Genomic DNA, 20,946 nt, shown 5'->3' with positions numbered 1-20,946 from the left:
ATGCAGTTTTGGTGTCCTTATCTGAAAAAGGAGGATGTACTGCCTTAGAAGTGGTGTAATGAAGGTTCGTTCAATTTCTGGGATGAGAATTATCCTCTGTGCGATGAGAAACTGAGTGGACCTACACTCTCTGGTGCTTAGAAGGATGGTGATCAAATATAAATTGTTAGCAGGCTTGAAAGGAGTATTAACAAGCTCTTTCACCTGGCTGGGAAATCTAGAAACAGGGGTCAAAGTTCAAGAATAAGGGTCAGTCTTTAAACCTAAGCAGAGGAGAATTTCTTCACGTGGATGGGTGTAAAGTGTTGGTATTCTCACCAGGGGATCAATGGATAAGAAACCAAGATGGGGAGTTGTACTGTGGACAAATTTCACTCGTGACCTTGCAATGGAGCCTAATTCAGGGACCATGTGGCTAACTCCTGCTCCAACTTCACATAGTTTTTTTACGCAAGTCAAGGCAAGCTGCTATAATTTGCCATATTGATGAGGTTTGTATTTCTATTCCCTGTGCAGGAACAAATTTATGCTTAGCAGCTTCATATGACCTTACACAGACTGTTCAGAATTTATTTTCATATAGATAAATCATTTAAATTTGGAGGAATGAAAATAGTCCTCACACTAAAACCATTGATCTTTTATACAAAGGATAAGTAGTTACAGGCTGACCACATCAAAAAAAGTACCAATGTTCTCACTCCTGTAATATGTAGAATATTCTGAAGGCAGACTTTTTAGCTTCAAATAGACATCTATTGTTTAACAGAACAGTATAGTCCTTTCATATCCGAGAATCGCTGTTCACCCAACTGGTGTTGAAAGAATGGCCCTTTCAACAAAAGGAAGGCAAAAGAAATGATCGGAAATAGCAACATGAATGGCTCATGTTCTTTAGCTCTCCCATTTCTTCATTAATTATGTGCAAGGCGCTTTGTTGTGAAGTAAGGTATACGTTGCTGTGGCTAAAAGGTTGTGACATTTCACTTTTAAGTTACTGCCAACATTAACACCCAGCAGACGGGTAAAGTTCCTTTCTCAAATCAGGAACAGTGCAGGCACTGACACAATCAAAAGGGAATGAGTTTTGTTGCGGTTGAGTTGCTCCCCCTGCTTCCTGAAGATGGTGAAGTTGGCCCCTCCCCTCCACTGGCCATTAACATGCAAGTTCAATGGGGCCTGACAAATCACACATGGGTCAGGAATGCAGAGTGGGTTAATTCCCAGTTCCACAGAGCTGATCTGGGGAGAAGTGCCACATTATTTCAGATCGTTGATTTAGCGTGGTTTATGTAGCACAGTGAAATAGCAACACATTTTTTTTAAAACACTGCAGGTAGATTTTCTTCGAGTAATTAAGGGCAGAACATTTTCATGCCTTGACAGTTCTAGTGAGTTTCTGCAATTTTCAAGCACATTCATGCCAGACGTTAATAGCTCTGAAGGGCCCCTGCCTTCTCCCAGGAGGTGTCTCAGGACCACAAGGAGTAAGGAACATCTCCCAAAGTGTGCCTGACCTTACCCTAGAACGCCAGCAGCTTTCTGCTTCCTCCTACCAGGTCTTGGGTACACACTGTGTTTCGGCATCCCACTAATAAACATCGGGTTAGCCAGACTCACCCGCATTTCAACATGTGCAGCTGCCTCACTGAACAAAAGGTTTGCAAATTAGAACCTGTCACCAATCCTTCCCCCGAGCCCCCGCACAACCAAAATGGTAAGGTCTCAGCCTTGGGGGCAGAGCTTCAGGTTTGTCTCCCCATCGTCGTTTTCACCAAGATACTGAAGCCTCTCCACCTGTGTGAAAATTCAAGGCTGGGTGTTGACAGGTCCACAATCCTCAGAGGCATAATTGCTGACTCTAATCCACCGCACACTTGCAGGGCTCACCCTGAGCACGAGGAACAAAATCCTTAGTCACTTTCTCCCCCCCATTCTCTAACCAATGGATGCTGAAGTTGGGCATGGCCCAAACTGTACAAGCTGTAAGCTGTGGTAGAACTTTAGCAGATCAGGGCACCATCTCCGACCCGCCTGCATCCCACTCACAACAGGTCCTCACCTTGTTGGTGCTCATTTTAACCCAGCACATAGACCAGCACCCCCTATACAGGAAGCACAACAAGCAAGGTTCAGTCACTGACTCACTGACCCACTGTGGGAGTGCAACAGTTTTGACAGCAAGTATCACGCATAGGTTTCCAAATTTAGTAAGAAATACTAGTTAGATATAATTCAAAGTGTTGTACTGAATATTAACAGTCTTTAATAAACAAGGTGGACAGAAGAGGAAGAAGAGGAGACAAACCAGGACAATAAAAAGGGAAAGAGAAGGCCGTTAGGGGGAAAACAAACAGGAAGGATTTAGAGGAAAAAAATACAGAGAAAGAAGGAAGCAGAGATTGAAAAGAACATAATTCAGAAAGGCATTCATTTTAGACTGCCCTAACAAGGCACTGGTAGAGACTGGGGGTCATGTCTTCACCCCAGCTCCTTGTTACAACAGCAACTGCACTTCAAAAGTAGTCAATTGGTGGGAAAGCTCTTTGAGCCATCCCGTAGTTATGGAAGGTGCTACATAAATGCAAGAGAGTTTTATTTTCCTTTCGTAAGTCTGATAGGGCAGTAATCAGGCAGCAGTTATTCAAGCATCAAGTAGGGGGAGAAACTGCAAAAGTTTACTTTTAAATCCTTAAATACAGAGAATTTTTACTTGTTAACATACTTAACTGTTGGGTTCAACATTCATATTACTAATGCTGCCATGTTCAAAGCTGCTGCAAGTTTCAATGGTTTCTCGTGGCCAGAGACTAATTTTACCAAGAGATTCACCACTGGCAGTGTTGTGCTATTGCAACTATAACAAGATCAACAATTTATTTTATAAATGTATTTTCAGTCAAATTGCTGATCAGTGCCCTGTTAAATGTCAGTAGAGTGATTAAAATCCTTTGAGATCTGTCCTCTTGGTATCCCTGGATGAGATTAATGGCCACACTGCAGTTTTCCCATTGTGATGCTTGTTTGTGTTGGTTAATATCTTTATTGCATGACAAGCTCCAGGGAGCTAGCAACCCAAACTGGGCATAGTTTTGTTCCAAGTTCTGGGGCCGTGCTAATCACTGAACCTACTAACTAGTGACCCAGTAATGAGGCAGAATTTTTGTCATGGTGAGTCAACATATAAACTACAAACAGATCTACTATCGTCAGCAGCAGAATTTACACATGGCCCTAAAAATACACTTTCCCACAATACATTGCTTCATCAGGCTATCATTTACGACACAATGGCACACAACTCCTATCATTATGTGATCTTGGAGATGCAGAAGTTTTGTAACCAGGAACTCATTGGATGTAACAGGCTTCACGTTATGGCCCAGTTGATTCCCAGAACACGCATGTGTAGAAAAGTATTAATCGTCCCCCTGTGAGTTACTGCTCTAACTATGTCATTCCCAATTCACAAAGATCACGTAATCACAAAGTCTTCTGTCCTCACATCTCCAAAACAGCTGACTGACTTTTCCAAAACGATCCATGTTGGTGACGCAGCTTTCTCCTTACCAATATGCTCAATTTCTCCAAACCCCAAAGCAGTGCATGAACCAATCTATCAACTTCACTTCAGCTTATGGATCCATCTCCGGTCAACACAGTCACAACCAAGATCAATGAACCAGATGGAGTTCTACAGTCCTACCACATCCAGTTGTGAATGGGTGGTAGACAATTAACCAGAAGATCTGGCTCGAGACACATTTGTATTCCCAGCAATGGGGGAAATTCCAACACATCAGTTCAAAGGAGAAGGATGAAGTTTTTGGGAACATCTTCAGTCAGAAGTGCTGAGGGCATGATCTTTCTCACCCTACTTCAGAGGTTATTGATGCCAGTCTTCAACCAACGCAATTCATTTTACATGATATCAAGGAACAGCTAAAGGCACAGGATACTACAAAGGCTATGGACCCTGACGACCTTCTGGTAATCATTCTAAATATTCTCACCAAATTCTACAGCATGCTTTCTAGGGTGCATCTATCCGGGTGCATAACAGCCTGGTACAGCAACTGCTCTGCCCAGGACTGGGAGAAACCACAGAAGGCTGTGTGCACAGCCCAGACCATCATGAAAGCCAGCATCCCATCCATGGCCTCCATCCACACTTCTCGTTACCATGGAAAGGCAGCCAATATCATCAAAGGCCCCTCCCACCATGGCAATGCTCTCCCACAACCTCTTCTGTCAGGCAGAAGATACAGAAGCTTGAAAACATGCATCAACAGGTTCAAGAACAGCTTCTTCTCTGTTGTTATTAGGCTGATGAACAGATTTTCTAACTTCAGATAATGTGAATGTTGCTTTGGGCACCCCTTGTGCAGTGTAACCTGTATGCCTCGCTCTGCCTAAGCACCCGATGATCTGTATGTCCTTGTTTGCTATGATCTGCCTGCACTGCTCGCAAAACAAAGCTTTTCACTGTATGTAGGTAGATGCGACGACAATAAATCAAAGCAAAATCAAATCCAACTGTTCAAATGCAGCCACAATACTGGCATTTACCTGGCAATGTGGCAAACTGCCCAGGTATATGCTGTCTGTGCAAATAATGACTGTGATCACAGTCCTCTCATGATCAACGTGACAGAAGGTATTGTCAGGACTAGACCCTTCATCAGAAATGGGGGAGGGGAAAGGGATTCTGAAGTAAATAGGGAGGGAGAGGGAGGTGGATAGAAGATAGATAGAGGAGAAGATAGGTGGAGAGGAGACAGACTGTTCGAAGAGGCAGAGATGGAGCCAGTAAAGGTGAGTGTAGGTGGGGAGGTAGGGAGGAGATAGGTCAGTCCAGGGAGGACGGACAGGTCAAGGGGGCAGGATGAGGTTAGTAGGTAGGAGATCGGAGTGGGTCTTGAGGTGGGAGGTGGGGATAGACGGGAGGAAGGAGAGGTTAGGGAAGCAGGGACAAGCTGGGCTGGTTGAGATGCGGTGGGGGAGGGGAGATTTTGAAGCTTGTGAAGTCCACGTTGATTGGGCTGCAGGGTTCCCTGCAACCTCTGGGTGGTATCGTTGTGGAACTGCAGGAGGCCCAGGATGGACATGTCATCTAAGGAACGGGAGGGGGAATTGAAATGGTTCATGACTAGGAGGTGCAGTTGTTTAGTGCGAACTGAGCGTAGGTGTTCTGCAAAGTGGTCCCCAAGCCTCCACTTGGTTTCCCCAATGTAGAGAAGGCCACAACAGGAACAGCGATGCAGTGTACCACATTAGCAGATGTGAACATCTGCTTTATGAGGAAAGTCTTCTTTCTCTGGTATGGGCGTGAGGGGGGAGGTGTGGAGGCAGGTGTAGCACCTCCTATGGTTGCAGGGAAAAGTGCCAGGTGTGGTGGGGCTGGAGGGGACCGTGGAGCGGACAAGGCAGTCACAGAGAGAGTGGTCCCTCTGGAAGTCAGAGAAGGGTGGGGAGAGAAAAATATGTTTTTGGTGGTGGGGTCGGATTGCAGCTGGTGGACGTTTTGGAGGATGATGCGTTGGATCTGGAGATTGGTGGGGTGGTATGTGAGGACAAGGGGGATTCTGTTTTGGTTTTTATTGCGGGAAGGGGTGTGAGGGATGAGTTGCAGGAAATGCGGGAGACATGGTAGAGGGTGTTCTCGACAATTGAGTGGGGCGGGGGGAGAAGTTGCAGTCCTTGAAAAACGAGGACATCTGAGATGTACGGGAGTGGAATGCTTCATCTTGGGAGCAGATGTGGCAGAGATGAAGGAATTTGGAATAGGGGATGGCATTTTTGCAGGAAGGTGGGTGGGAGGAGGTGTATTCTAGGTAGCTGTGGGAGTTGTTGGGCTTAAAATGGATATTGGTTTCTAGGTGGCTGCTGGAGATGGAGACAGAAGTCCAGGAAGGAGAGAGAGGTATTAGAAATGGTCCAGGTGAACTTAAGGTTGGGGTGGAAGGTATTGGTGAAGTGGATGAACTGGTCAAGCTCCTCATGGGAGCACGAGGCGGCGCCAATACAGTCATCAATGTAACAAAGGAAGAGGTGGGGTTTAGGGCCAGTGTAGGTACGGAAGAGGGGTTGTTCCACATAACCTTTTTTATTGCGGGGAGGGGGCGTAACAGAATCCTCCTCGTTCTCACGTACCACCCCACCAACCTCCAAACCAGCCCAGCTCGTCCGCTCCTCCCTAACCTGTACTTCCTCCCACCCATCCCCTCCTCCCACATCAAGACCCACCACCATCTCCTACCTCCTAACCTCATCCCACCCCCTTGACCTGTCCATCCTTCCTGGACTGACCTATCTCATCCCTACCTACCCACCTACACTCACCTCTGCTGGCTCCTTCCCTGCCTCTTTGACCGGTCTGTCTCCTCTATCCATCTTCTGTCCGCCTCACCCCCATCTCCCTATTTACTTCAGAACCCCCTTCCCCTCCCCCATTTCTGAAGAAGGATCTAGACCAAAAACGTTAGCCTTCCTGCTCCTGATGTTGCTTGGCCTGCTATGCTCATCCAGCTCCACACCTTATCATCTCAAATTCTCCAGCATCTGCAGAGATAGTATTCTATCTCTGAAGGTATTGTCTGCCATGTTTTCAAGCAGCATGAGTTCAACAGTCATCTGCTCACTGATCCTCAGTTCTGACAAGGCCACTCAGCTTCTGCCTTGATCCAAACATGGACAAATAAACTGAATTCAAACATCACCTTTGACATCAAGGAATCTGAGCAAAACTGCAGTTGATGGGAATCGAAGGGTAAAGTCTCCAATGGGCCATCATATGGTTAGAGGTGGGAGCGCTCACTGACAACTGCACAACCTTCAGCACCATTCACAATTCCTACATGCGGTAAGACCTGGACAATATTCAGACATTTATCTGCCACTTATCAACCACATTCACAGTATTATAGGACATTTATCGCGCAGGAGAAAGCTGTTTGACCCAAAATATCTGCACCAGCAAAGTGAATGAGCAATTACCCAGCATTCTCCCTGCAATCCAACACATTCTTCCTTTTCAGATAACACGCTAATGCTCTTTTGAATGGACATGTGCACCATCACAGGTGATCAGGCAACGACAATCTCCAACAGGAGAGAATCCTCTTCTCTTCATATCCAATGGTATTACAACTGCTGAATCCCTCATTAACACTGACCTGAAACACTCACACAAATACTGTGGCACAGCAGCAGGTCAGAGGCTGTGAAGTCAGCTTCAAATAACCTCCCTCTTTTCTCCTCAATGTTTGTCCATCTACAAATCCAGATAATAAGTTGACTCAACTGAAAACTAACCTTTGGTTAGCTAGACACTTCATCTTGTGAAGTTGATCACTAATGGCTCTTGGCTAATGAACATCATTAATGCTGTCAGTGACACTTAAACATTCATTTTAAAAGTGCAGATGAGAAATAAAAACTGAAAGGACTACGGATGCTGTAAATCAGAAACGAAAATAGAAATTGCTGGAAAAGCTCAGCAGGCCTGACAGCATCTGTGGAGAGAAATTAGAGTGAATGTTTCGGGTCGAGGGACCCTTCCTTAGTTCTGAGGTGGTTGATAAGTCCATTGAACCAACTGTAAGCAAGTCACCCTCAATCTGCAAGGACTGCCTAAGACGAGAATAATATGCACATGCTACATTGAAATCGTTTAAATAAGTCAATTTAGGAATATCATTGCCATGACAGGTAATGAAATACAACCCTTCTTTATGAAGTAAATAAGGTCAATGAACGGAGCTACGTTTGGGTCCTTATTAACCTAGAAACACTGTGATGAGGAGGTGCCGGTGTTGAACTGGGATGGACACGGTCGTGTGATCTCTGTCCTTGAGAAACATCACATTCAAGGGTGACATTCTCAAATGTTTTGAAGGTGTATTGCCCAACAGTAGAATATTTTCTCTACACATCATGTAAAGTACTATAAACCTATTCTCCACTTAGATTTATTACATGCAGTGCACATTGGCCTAGTTTCTCTTGTACCTTACTTCATCTCAACCCCATCAACATCTTAGGATAAAGAGACCACAGTCATGTTACCAAGAGTTGGGTGACTGTTGAAAGGCAGGGCAGGAGAAAGTACATGGAAAGATCCCAGAACAGTGTTAGGAATGGCCCTGGGTTGAAGCATACAGTCTTCCAGTTTGTTGGCCGCCATTTGCCAAGGCATCTTTGAAATCTCCATTTTTCTCAGAAAAAAATACTTGGGGAATTGTGACAGAAATAGGCTATTGAATCAAAACAATCTGTGTTGGTATTTCCCCTCCTATTTCCCTTCGATCCTTTTCCTTCATGCGTCTATCCAATTTAATCTTAAATGATGGGGAACTTTCTACCTCAACAGTCAACCCTGGAGGTGAACCACTTCTCTTTGAGAAGAGGTTTCCCTTACAGTACCTCAAATTCTATTAGATGTTACCTCTTTATTCCATATGTACGTAAATTTGGTAACAATCTTGTTGTGTGGCTTAAAAAATGGATTTAAAATTTCCTCACTTTAAAACCCTTACTATATTGATTCATTTTAAGTGAGATGTTTTTAAAAAAATCCTCAGTGCGATCAGACAGTCTTGAGGTACACATCAAGAAGTCAACATTTTGTCATCTTGTTGATACCAGTCATCTGTCTTCACAATCATTCAATCTACTTTTAGAGCAATGTCAGTTGTAAATGGTCAATCCCTACGCCTTTCTTACTTTTCTCTGATACAAAAAGAGGTGACCTTTAATTTTTTTTTGGTGGGTCGGGGTAAAGAGTTAGAATAAGCACCGAAGGGGAGAGGCTCCATTTAACAAACACACGTGGGAATAAAACAACCAGACTGCAGGTTTGCTAACAATGATTTTTGTTTTCCTCAGCTCCAGCTGTGTACGCTCACCTCAAACAAACAAACACTGCAGAAAGACACACCAAGAAACACCCATGGCGGTAAGGACCCAAGGGTCCCCCTAACCACAGTACACTACCACCTGAATCTTTTCACTGCCAACAATATCCAAAGAAATCAAAGGCGTGGTTTACAGGGCTTGGGAAGCGCATGTCCCTTCTAATTACGACTCTTTTGTATTTCTTAGCCAGCTGCTTTCTGTGGTTAAAGTACATGCAGAGTTTTCACCACATTGTAAGGTGCTACATAAATGCAAGAAGTTGTTGGATGGTTAGTTCAGGACCAGGGAAACCATTAGCTTTGGCATTATCTCTTCCAATGTCACCGATCTTACATGGAAGCAGGAAAAATAACTAGCACATTACACTTGGGTCTCTGTCAATTTCTCAATATTTTTGCATAGATCCAGGTAATACAAGTTTTCATCCTTTTAAAGAATTCACCTGTCAAACTTCTTTTCCTTCATTTGAGGGATGAGGGAGTCGCTGGCCAGGCAGCATTTACTGTCCATCCCTAACTGCCCAGAGGGCAGCTTAAGAGTCAACCACATTGCTGTGGGACTGGTGTCACATGTAGGCCAGACCAGGTAAGGATGGCAGCTTAATAAAAACTGAAAGAACTGAGGATGCTGTAGATCAGGAACAAAAAACAGAAGTTGCTGGAAAAGCTCAGTAGGTCTAGCAGCATCTGTGGAGAGAAATCAGAGTTAATGTTTTGGGTCCAGTGACTCTTCCTCAGAATGCAGTTTCCTTCCCTAAAAGGCATTAGCGAACCAGATGGATTTTTCCTGACAATTGTCAATGGATTCATGGTCATCATTAGATTGTTAATTCCACATATTTATGGAATTCAAAATCCACTATCTGCTATGGTGGGATTCGAACCCAGGTCTCTAGAACATTATCCAGTTCGCTGAATTAACAGTCCAGTGATAACACCACCAAGCTATCACCTCCCCTAATTTTTATTTTTGTAATAAACTGCATTAATTATCCCTTAGCCACTGCTGTAGACATCAAAAACTGACTGAGAGTTTTCAAGGCACTCTGCAATACTTTCAAACACAAGACAAACGCCGGCAGTTTTTACAGAACTGAAAACAGCTTGCCCCTGTAACACATTAAAAGTCCAGGGGTGTTTTTCAGGTGTGCTATCAAAGAAAATGTGGCACCCCAGGGGATACTAATACAGAAGCTGAGCCACTGAGGTCTGTCTACAGGAGGGCCTGTGAAGAACAGAATAAAGAGACAGAGGGAGTTGGGGGCGCGGCTGTTGGGGAAAGGGTCTTAGACAAATGAAGGCACACCATCATTGGTGAAGAAACATAAATCAGGGATGTGCAAACGGCTAGAATTCAAGTGGAGTTAAGATATCTAGGGATGTGGGAGATTATAGAAATAGGTGGGGCCATGAAAGGACTTGCATACAAGAATAAAAGTTGTAAAGCAAAGTCATTGTTCAATTGGAAATCACTGTGTCCGCAAATGGAGAATTGGGAGGTGAACGGGACTCAATGAGAATTACAAAACAGGCAACAGAGCTTTATAGGAGCTCAAATCAGACGTCTGTCCCATTAAAGCAAAGCAATCCTCAGTGGAAGCCAGAAATCTGAAATAAAGATCCAAAAATGCTGGAGAAACTCAGCAGGTCTGGCAGCATCTTTGGAGAGTGAGCAAAATATGACTCTCCTTCAGAACTCAAGAATGTCCCATTAGTACACACACTAAGCTTGAAAATATTTCTGATGTGGTGAAGAAGAACAGAAGTGGGAACTTATCTTTCTGCCTTTTTTTATGTCGAGCTTGTATCAGTTGAATGTGTGGGAAGGTATACAAGTGGACTCTTCTACCATGTTTAAAACCACCTTCCTGACATGTATATAGAGGATGTACATGTCAATGTAGGAGGTATGGTTAGTAGGTTTGCAGATGACAATATAATTGGCAGTGTGGCAGGCAGCAAAGCAGGTTACTTTAGAGTACCACAGGCCCTCGATCAGATGGGCCAATGAGCCGAGGAGTGGCAGATGAAGTTTAATTTAGTTAAATGTGAGGTGCTACATTTTGGAAAGACAAATCAGGGAGGGGCTTATACACTTATTGGTAAAGGCCTGGGGCGTGTTGCTGAACAAAGAGACCTTGGAGTGGAGGCTCATTGTTCCTTGAAAGCAGAGTTGCAGGTCCATAGGGTAGTGAAGATGACATTTGATATGCTTGCCCTTATTGGTCAGTACACTGAGTATAGGAGTTGGGAAGTCATGTTGCTGTACAGGATATTGGTTAGGCCACTTTTGGAATACTGTGCGCAGTTCTGATCTCCCTGCTATAGGAAGGATGCTGTGAAACTTGAAAAGGTTCAGAAAAGATTTACAAGGTTGTTACCAAGTTTGGAGGGTTTGAGTTAGAGGGGCAGGCTGATTAGGCTGGAGCTATTTTCCCTGGGCCACAGGAGGCTGATGGATGACGTTATAGATGTTTATAAAATTATGCGGGGCATGGAGAGTGTGAATAGACAAGGTCTCTTCCCCAGGGTAGGGCAGTCCAAAACCAGAGGGCATAGATTTAAACTGGGAGGGGAAAGATTTAAAAAGGGCCGGAGTGGCAACTTTTTCACGCAGAGTCTCGTGCGAGTTTGGAATGAGCTGCCAGAGGAAGTGGCGGAAGCTGGTACAATTACAACATCAAAATAGCATATGAATCTGGTTGGCATGGTTAAGTCGGACTGAAGGATCTGTTTCCATGCTGTACAGCTCTATGTCTCTCACCAAAAATCTGATCAACTTAGATTTTTACTTTAACTTCCCTCAGGGCCTGTGCAGTCAGTGAAATATCACAAAATGAGGGAGGAGGTTAAAAGTGAGGTTATTGTGATGTAGGTATTTGGTGTTACGTAGCTACTGGAAAACTTATAAATCAGCTATGCCATTTGCCAGGCAACATGATATATGATAGTAATAGAACCAATGCAGGCACATAACAATTCTGAGATTCTGCGATATCGTAACCTACCAAATTCTGCATTACTGAACAGTTCATCCAACATAGCACTGCCAATTTTTTTTAAAAATCTGAAGTCTGCACCAAGAGGATCGCTCAACTGAATTCCAGCCTTAGAGCTCACAACCAGCTACCCATTTAGTATGTCAATCCATTGTGCAGCATATTAATAACATTCCTCAGATTAGAATCTGGTCAAATGTGGAAAAAGTACTTGCAAAATAAACATGAAGCACAAATTATAAAAGTTATGATTCATGCAAATAAATAAGGAAGCACTGGATACTACAGTTAGTGACAATAGGCATCTAAAGTAAAATTCAAATCCAATACCAACCTTGCATTCAGTTCATCTCTGTAGCTCCCCTGCTAACTGAACATACATTTAATATAGAGAATAAAATTTTCTAGGCCCAATCTGATGTTTCTTTGCTTCCTCCGACCACAGAAAATATGCTTTTCTCACAAAGGAGTGATGTCAGCAAGGAGCATGGTGTTAGAATTAGATACAACTTCATCGGAAGGAAGGGTGGGGATGGGGATGGGGATGGGGATGGTAAATATTCACTGCCTGCCCATTTACACATTTCTACCAAAATACACAAATTCCCTCATCAGCCAATTAGCAAATGCTTCATTAGTACTGCGTCATTCCTCTGGGATGAGGGAATACAGGCAGCAGGTATTCAAAGAAAATATTTAAAAGAAATTCTGCTGAACACTCGGTTAAATATGCCAATCAGTAAACTGGTCAACGTTTAAAGACATTATAAAGGAAAATTATAGGGCGGCACAGTGACTCAGTGGTTAGCACTGCTGCCTCACAGCGCCAGGGACCTGGGTTTGAATCCACCCTCTGGCAACTGGTTGTGTGGAGTTTGTACATTCTCCCTGTGTCTGTGAGAGTTTCCTCCCGCAGTCCAAAAGACGCGCAGTTTAGGAAGATTGGCCATGGGATGCGCAGGGTTACAGGAACAGGGTGGGAGGTGATAATGGGAACTGCAGATGCTGGAGAATCCAAGATAATAAAATGTGAGGCTGGATGAACACAGCAGGCCCAGCAGCATCTCAGGAGCATAAAAGCTGACGTTTTGGGCCTAGACCCTGATGAAACGTCAGCTTTTATGCTCCTGAGATGCTGCTGGGCCTGCTGTGTTCATCCAGCCTCATATTTCATTATCTTACATAGGGTGGGAGGTGTGGGTTTGGGTGGGATGCTTTTCAGGGGGCTGGTGTGGACTCGACTGGCTGAATGGCCTGCTTCAGCACTGCAGGCATTCTAAAAGCAACAACGTTAGCAAGAAACACAGGCAGAAGTCAACAGTAATTCTTTGGCAGGTTAGTCATTCATCACATTAATTGCCTGCTTTCTCCCTTCAATGGAAGTTCCTCGCTATATCATAAAACAATGACTCTACTGCCTCACATTCAAGAGGCCACATCTTCTGCAAGACTGCAGATGGCAAGTCTCAGGAATCTGTTTCTGAGCATAGCCAAGCCTGATCCTGGCTACATACCGATAGTTTCTGTGAAAGGCTGGTACCAGAAAGCCATCAAGTCCAGCAGTCTGTTGCTCCTAGGCTTAGCTTGCACAAGTGCTGGGTGCACTCCAGAGATTAGATTAGATTCCCTGCAGTGTGGAAACAGGCCCTTCGGCCCAATTAGTCCGCACCGCCCCTTGGAACATCCCAACCGACCCATCCCCCTATAACCCACATGCCCCTGAACACTATGGGCAATTTAGCATGGCCGATCCACCTAGCCTGCACATCTTTGGACTGTGGGAGGAAACCGGAGCACCCGGAGGAAACCCACGCAGACACGGGGAGAAGGTGCAAACTCCACACAGACAGTCGCTGAGGCTGGTATTGAACCCGGGACCCTGGCACCATGAGGCTGCTGTGCTAACCACTGAGCCACCGTGTCGCCCAGAGACTTCCACAACATGGTGTCGACTCTTTAGGAATAGTATTTAACTACAGAGTGGGGCATGAAAAGTGATATGAATTCGGTATACACCCAATTGGATTGGCATCAGGAACTGGAAAATGGAGCACATTAGCCCCCTCTTTACAAGTTAACAATCTTGCTAGGAACAGCCCCTTGGCTGAGATCAACCAACTCCGTACAGATCCAGGTTAATTTTGGCATAATCTGAAAATGTTATTAAGAATGTGCAACGAAAGCTAGTCCCGTCACATGAACATTTTGTCAAAAGGAAGTTCTGATCAGCAAGATTCAGTTACTCATTGCTTTAGTCAGTTGTGATATCGCATGGGCGGGTGGAGGTGGGGCGCAGAAAGGGCTGTGAAAATGTCTAATCCTCTCAGAGCCAACTGTAGTGCTTCATACTGTCTATATTGAGAAAGACAAGCTCAGCAAAGACTAGCAATGGATCCTTGTTCTTTCCTGATCTCTATGACCTTAGGTAGTATATTAATCACCACAACCAATGTGGGAACATAAACACTTGGCAATAGTGATTAAAAATATTTTTCCAGAATACCCCAGTATTTGGAACTCCAAGTTGAGATAACCATACACTTTTGAGTCTCAGGTCAGCAATACAGAGCAGAATTACCAAGATATAGGTATACAGCATTGCAACCCATCCAATTATATTAATGCCCAACTTACTGGTCTGTATGCACTACTACAATAGATTTTAATTTATCATCAGCTGGGGATTGGGGAAATGCACAGACGACAGGAGGTATGGGAGACTCCAAATTTGGGAAGGGCCACAGTGTATCACTGGTCAGGCCCTATCCACTTCCAGTCAGGTAGCCCCTGCTTAGACAGGAGTTGAGTGCTGATCCACTTCAATGGGTATCTCTGGTTAACAAGTGGACATAACCCAGTGCCCCAGGTAAACAAACAAACCTTAATGAAGGAAGATGCCTTTGGCAAGCTGAAACATCAGGGCCATGGGAATGGGACAGATAGATAACTTCCTGCTGTCTGGTAATTCACACAAGACAGCATTGATCAATATGGAAACTGACAGGCTAAACATCGACAGCTTCCCAACAAGAGACCTTCATAAGGTCTTAAGTGATACAGTCCATGTCTCTGAGACAGGAGGCCTGCATTCAAGTCCCAGTTGCTCCAGAGTTGTATTGATAAATCTCTTTCTATATTTTCTAATATAGAAAAGTTCACTAGAAGTGACCACACATAAAGAAACCACTGGATCTTCATGTGGCAGGGTAAGAGTTCAGAGGAACCTGGGTGGCATGGTGGCTCAGTGCTGCCTCACAGTGCCAGAGACCCAGGTTCAATTTCACCCTCAGGCGACTGTCTGTGTAGAGTCTGCACATTCTCCTGCGTTTGCATGGGTTTCCTCCTACATGCCGAGACGTGCGGGGCAATTGCTGGATTTGGGAGATGGTCCTTGGGCAGTCAGTGCAGACTCAATGAGCTAAATGGCTTCTTTCCGAATGGTAGGGATTCTAAATGCTGTTAGTGACGCGCAGGCTTTGCTGTAAGGAACTCGATACCCTCGATGACAGAACTTCTCCACAAATGGTTCAGATCATGTTCTTTCCAGCCAACTCTCAACCTAAACAGCGTCAATTAAGCTCAGGTATTTTTGCTCTCATGCTGTGCTCTGCTAGAGGTGAAAGTCCAGTTCTATGAACAGCCTGACACCAAAATAGGCAGAGTGCCTCTACTGTGACAGTTTAACACAAGAATGGACAAGTACCATGCGGTATGACCCTACAGCCTCTGACATCATACCCCAGGAAACATGAATGAGGCAGTGAGGTTGAATACTTCAGCTTCATGGTTACCATAAGCTCAGCGTAATAACATCTCCCTACAGAATAAATCTCAGCACAGTGTGCTGGAGACACCTAGGATCAGGGTATTGGTACCAGCCAGAACTGATCATCACCTATGATAGGGTTCTCATTCTTAGTTATCACAGCAACCCCAGCACTGACTGTGATAACAACAACTCCTGGGTGTGCACTAGGAATAGGATGCAACTGTTGAAGGTGTTTCATTCAAAGCAGAAATGGAATTCTCATATCAATGTTAGCTTTACTGCCTACCCAGATTAAAAAAAAGTTACTCAACTCGAACTTTCTTTGTTCTTTGTTGAACGAACAGCATTTCCCAGAGGATGTTGAAATCAAACGTACTTCACTGTCAGCATTCAGAACAGGTGGAAAAACCTGCCTGCTTTGAGGTTAACATCACTGACAGGGCCTGTCACGCAGCTGAGAGGCCCAAGCTCTTTAATAACAAGAGGGATCCAAGCAGAACATTCCAAATGCACTAAGAGCCTTTACAGTAATGTCTGAGAGCTTGCTAGACAGCACACCATTGACTACCGGTTACAACTCTGCCAGAAGATCCAGATACGCATCCGCTGTGGAAACATCTTAATGCAGGGATCAAGAAATTGGTCAGCAAAGAAAGTTGTTCGACTGAAAACAAAGAAAGAGGGGATCATAGACAAAAACAGAAATTGGTGGGAAAGCTCAAAAGGTCTGAAAGCATCTGTAGAGAGAAATCAGAATTAACTTTAACTCTGATTTCTCCCTACAGATGCTGCCTGACCTGCTGAGCTTTTCCAGCAATTTGTTTTTGTCTCTGATTTATAGCATCTGCAGTTCTTTCAGTTTTTATTTCCAGAGGAGAGTTTGGAACATGACCTCAATTTGTTCTCTAAGCAACATAAAGTCGACTCCAAAGCCCTGGCCATCTTGGAATACCTGCTTGTCACGGCAGGACAGGAGATCAAAGTCATAGCATGGGAGATTAGTAAAGTAATGGATTCACTTGCCATGGGCAAAACTCCGATGCTCATCGTGTATCACTCAGACACACCACGCTCAGGAAAACCAGCCCTCCTGCAGCATCTGCATGAACTTCTTTACCTCTCTTGTAGGGACTGAGTCATTACTCACAATGCGTAATGGGAAGCTTGCTGCACTGTACAGGAACAGAGACAGTCTCGGTGATTACAATAGCTTTGAAGTTGCTCCCTACTGAGCATCATGGTAAAAGTACTGTGTAGGTTGCCCCCGTCAGAATGCGGATCCATTGTTGAACCCCAAATTCCAGTGTGGCTTCAGAACCGGAAGATCTACTTTTGACATGATCTTCTCAGTCCAGTAGCTGTAACGGGAATACCATGAACAAAGAAGACCATTAGTTAATGTCTTCATTGATCTTATCAAGGCACCATGCACTGTTACTTTGCTAGCAATACCTGCAGTGACTCATAATGCTCATTTTCTATGGAACTTCCACAAGTGCAATAATAAACAATTGGAAACATTCAGATCTGGGAAATTGTAGGTGCACACACAGACACAGATGACAGTTTGACTTGTTTCTTGGCAGCTGAGTGACCAAAGGAAACTTCCTTTGAAGTCTCGAAACAGCAAGCCAGGCAGCATCAGAGGAACAGGAAATTTTCTGAAGAAGGGTCCTGACACGAAACGTCAACTTTCCTGCTCCTACGATGCTGCCTGGCTTGCTGTGTTCCTCCAGATCCACACTGTTACTCCAGCATCCACAGTTCTTACTATCTCTTCCTTTTAAAGTTCTTCTTCTTTTCAGTCTGCTCAGAGGGGCTGAAACAGAGGGGCTGAAACAGAGGGGCTGAAACAGAGGGCCTGAAACAGAGGGCCTGAAACAGAGGGCCTGAAACAGAGGGCCTGAAACAGAGGGCCTGAAACAGAGGGCCTGAAACAGAGGGGCTGAAACAGAGGGGCTGAAACAGAGGGGCTGAAACAGAGGGGCTGAAACAGAGGGGCTGAAACAGAGGGGCTGAAACAGAGGGGCTGAAACAGAGGGGCTGAAACAGAGGGGCTGAAACAGAGGGGCTGAAACAGAGGGGCTGAAACAGAGGGGCTGAAACAGAGGGGCTGAAACAGAGGGGCTGAAACAGAGGGCGAGAAACAGAGGGCGAGAAACAGAGGGGAAACACCCATCCGTGGCAACATGGCTATGATCAGAGATTCCAAAGGCTGGTGAGCCATAAATATACACAAAGACCCTATCGTACTTCCTATCACAAGGCAACATTATTGGACCGCAAAATATCTAAAGGCATGGTCTGGGTAAAGTCTAAAGTCCATTTTTAACTCGGCTTTCTCATGGCTGCAATGGCTTTTGCGAGCTATTTCTGTATTTAATCATCACATCTGTACAAGGGACTATTTGTGCTTATTAAAGTGAGGCCTGAAGGTACTAGATGAGTTTCAATTTTTGTTTTGGCTGCTTGGTTATTAATATATTTAACTTTTTAGACTTGACTGGCCGACAGTCTGCTCAAGTGATCACACTAAACCACAAAGCAGGATTGCATCACACAAAATAATGGACTCTTTTTGCAGTTTCTCTTTAACGATTTGATCAGTATATCCACATTAACTGGGGCCGGTGTTCAAGCTGGAAAGTTGGCAGGAGAGCCCAAGGTCAAGAAGTTTATTGTTATAACGGAAGGCAGACTTGGTCATTGCTATTTAATAACAGCTTAAGATTGTCACATCATTTTCTAATTGTTGAAATCATGCAACAACGGCTGTTTGGGTTTGTACACTTTCCTACCACTGTGATCATCATTCCCCTCTGCTCCCAAGATTTTGATGATGATGCAAATGAATTAGCAATTTCTCTAGAAAAGGTTTAGTCAGTCTGTGGTTTGTACGAGCCCTCAGTTGAACTTCACTTTCTGGGATTTTGTTAATTTAGAATCTTCAGAGGGCAGCACCAAGGGAACACTGCACTGCCAGAAATCCCACTATTCAGATAAAACAGAGGCCCTGTCAGCGCTCTCAGAAGAACATAAAAGCGTCCAGGGAGCAACTCTGAAGAACAGGATAGTTATGGTGATTTCTAACCAATATTTGTCCCTATGTCAATATAAAAACACACAATCTAACATGTTATTTTGAGGAAGTGTCGAAACATTAACTCTGATTTCTCTTCACAGTTGTTGCCAGACCTGTCGTGTTTTCTCAGTAACTTCTGTTTTCGTTTCTGATTTACAGCATCAGCAGCTCTTTCAACTTTTATGATCACTTTGCTTCAGTAAACTTGCTGTACCCAAGCGGGCTATCATGTTTTCTACATTACAGTGACTATTGTTGTGAAGATATTTTGCATTCAAATATTTTTGTGGATTTAAATTCAGTTGATTGTGGAGATGCCTGCATTGTTCTTTTTTTTAAAAAAAATGCACAATTAAAAGGCATTGGTTTTAAAACCAACACTCTTCTTGGAATCTACATGGTTCCAGACAACTGACTTCAGCTGGAGCACTGTGTACAGTCATGGGTGCCAGATTATGGAAAGGATGTGTGCACATTGCAGCGGGGGCATAAACAGTTCACAAAAATGTTTCCAGGGAGAAGGAACTTCAGTTGAGGATAGATCGAAGAAGTTGTGACTGTTCTCCTTGGAGAGAAGGAGGCGAAGAAGAGATCTGATAGACTTTTACAAAGTCATCAGCAGAATAGACAGAGTAGATAGGGCAAAACTGTTCTCACTCATAACAGGAACAAGTGGCATAAATTTCAAGTGATTTGTAGAAGAGGCAAGGGCGAAGTAAGAAAAATCTTTTTCATTTGGCAAGCAGTTAAGTATAAAATGAGCTGCAAGGAAGCATGGTGGAGGCAGGTTCAACTGGAGGTTTGCAAAGAAGGCACTCGATAATTATTTTAGATAAAAATAATGTGCAACAGTATGGAGAAAAGGCAGATGGGCACTGCAGGGTAATGCATGTATGTTTTTCAAATTGTGACATAATCAATTCAAGGAGATTTGTTATGTTTTAAATCAGTAATTTTATGTCAATTAAAGAAACCTGTTTGATCAATCTTTTCATTCTGACTCCAATATAAAAGAAAGGATTAAACTGGCCAAGACAACTTGGGTATTACGTTTTTATGTTGTGATCTATGTTGTTATGGGATCAGAGTGACACTGTACTCCTACCTCAGTCATAACAATACTCTTCAGAAAATAGTTAATTGGCCAGAAAGCTCTTGGGGACATGATGTGGTTGTGAAGGGCGCCATATAAATACAAATCCTCCTTTTCTTTGATAGTAGGAACTGCAGATGCTGGAGAATCTGAGATAACAAGGTGGAGAGCTGGATGAACACAGCAGGCCAAGCAGCATCAGAGGAGTTGCCTTGAAGATTATGTGTTCATATACAAAAAAATTATTAATGCAGTATTAACATGTAATGAAACGAAACACTTTGATATACTCTGAATTGTTTCCAGCAAGCTATTGTCTTGGAGCCTATAGTAGCATGCAAGTATTTTGGGAAGCAGTGCTGCAGAGCAAACCTTAAGTACACAAGAAAACAGTGCATCAGTGCTGGGAAAGTTTGAATGACTGTATGAAATGAAGCTCTGGCTCAGTAACTTTGCTATAACTTCTCAAACAAAATTCTCATCTCCATCTTTTAAGAACGTATTCTTTCACGGGATGTGGGTATCACTGGCAAGACTAACCTTTGTTGTCCGTCCTCCATTGCCTTGGATTGAATGGGTTGGCAGGACATTTCAGTTAAGAGCCAAATCCATATATGTGAGTCTGGTGTGACATGTAGGCCAGACTGAATAAGGACAACCGATTTCCATGAATGAACCAGATAGATTTTTATGACATTTGATGAGACTAGTTTACAACATGGTTAAAAACCTGGAATTGAATTAACTCCGTCAGCTACCAAAGTGGGATTTCAGACCTGGATTACCAGTCACAGCACATACCACTCCACCACCATCTTCTCCTGTTTCATATGGTGGCTTACCTTAGAAGATTTTTCAAGATAGTAGCTCAAATTTGTTGCTGGTGCTTTATTTTTCCAGGAACATTTAAGAAAACTTAAAATTATTCAATGGGAGATAAGTTGCAATAGATTTTTGAGCTATCAATCAACACTCTAAAATATCTCAAGCAGTGCGTAGTGAACCATTTGGGTGAATCAAAACACTACAACAAAATAAATAAATAATAAAACTATACAGATAAGGACAGATTACTGGTCGTGTCAGCT

At 43.7% G+C, this 20,946-nt stretch overlaps 1 protein-coding gene across 4 annotated transcripts in view; it reads right to left on the bottom strand.

Annotated features, from left to right (window-relative positions):
- Positions 1 to 20,946, bottom strand: part of LOC125451745 (guanine nucleotide-binding protein G(s) subunit alpha-like) — a 323,770-nt gene that overhangs the window by 117,757 nt on the left and 185,067 nt on the right. The window lies entirely within an intron of this gene.

Source organism: Stegostoma tigrinum, chromosome 5 (genome assembly GCF_030684315.1).
Source record: "Stegostoma tigrinum isolate sSteTig4 chromosome 5, sSteTig4.hap1, whole genome shotgun sequence".
Lineage (NCBI taxonomy): Eukaryota > Metazoa > Chordata > Chondrichthyes > Orectolobiformes > Stegostomatidae > Stegostoma > Stegostoma tigrinum.
This window is presented reverse-complemented; position numbering and strand designations above follow the sequence as displayed.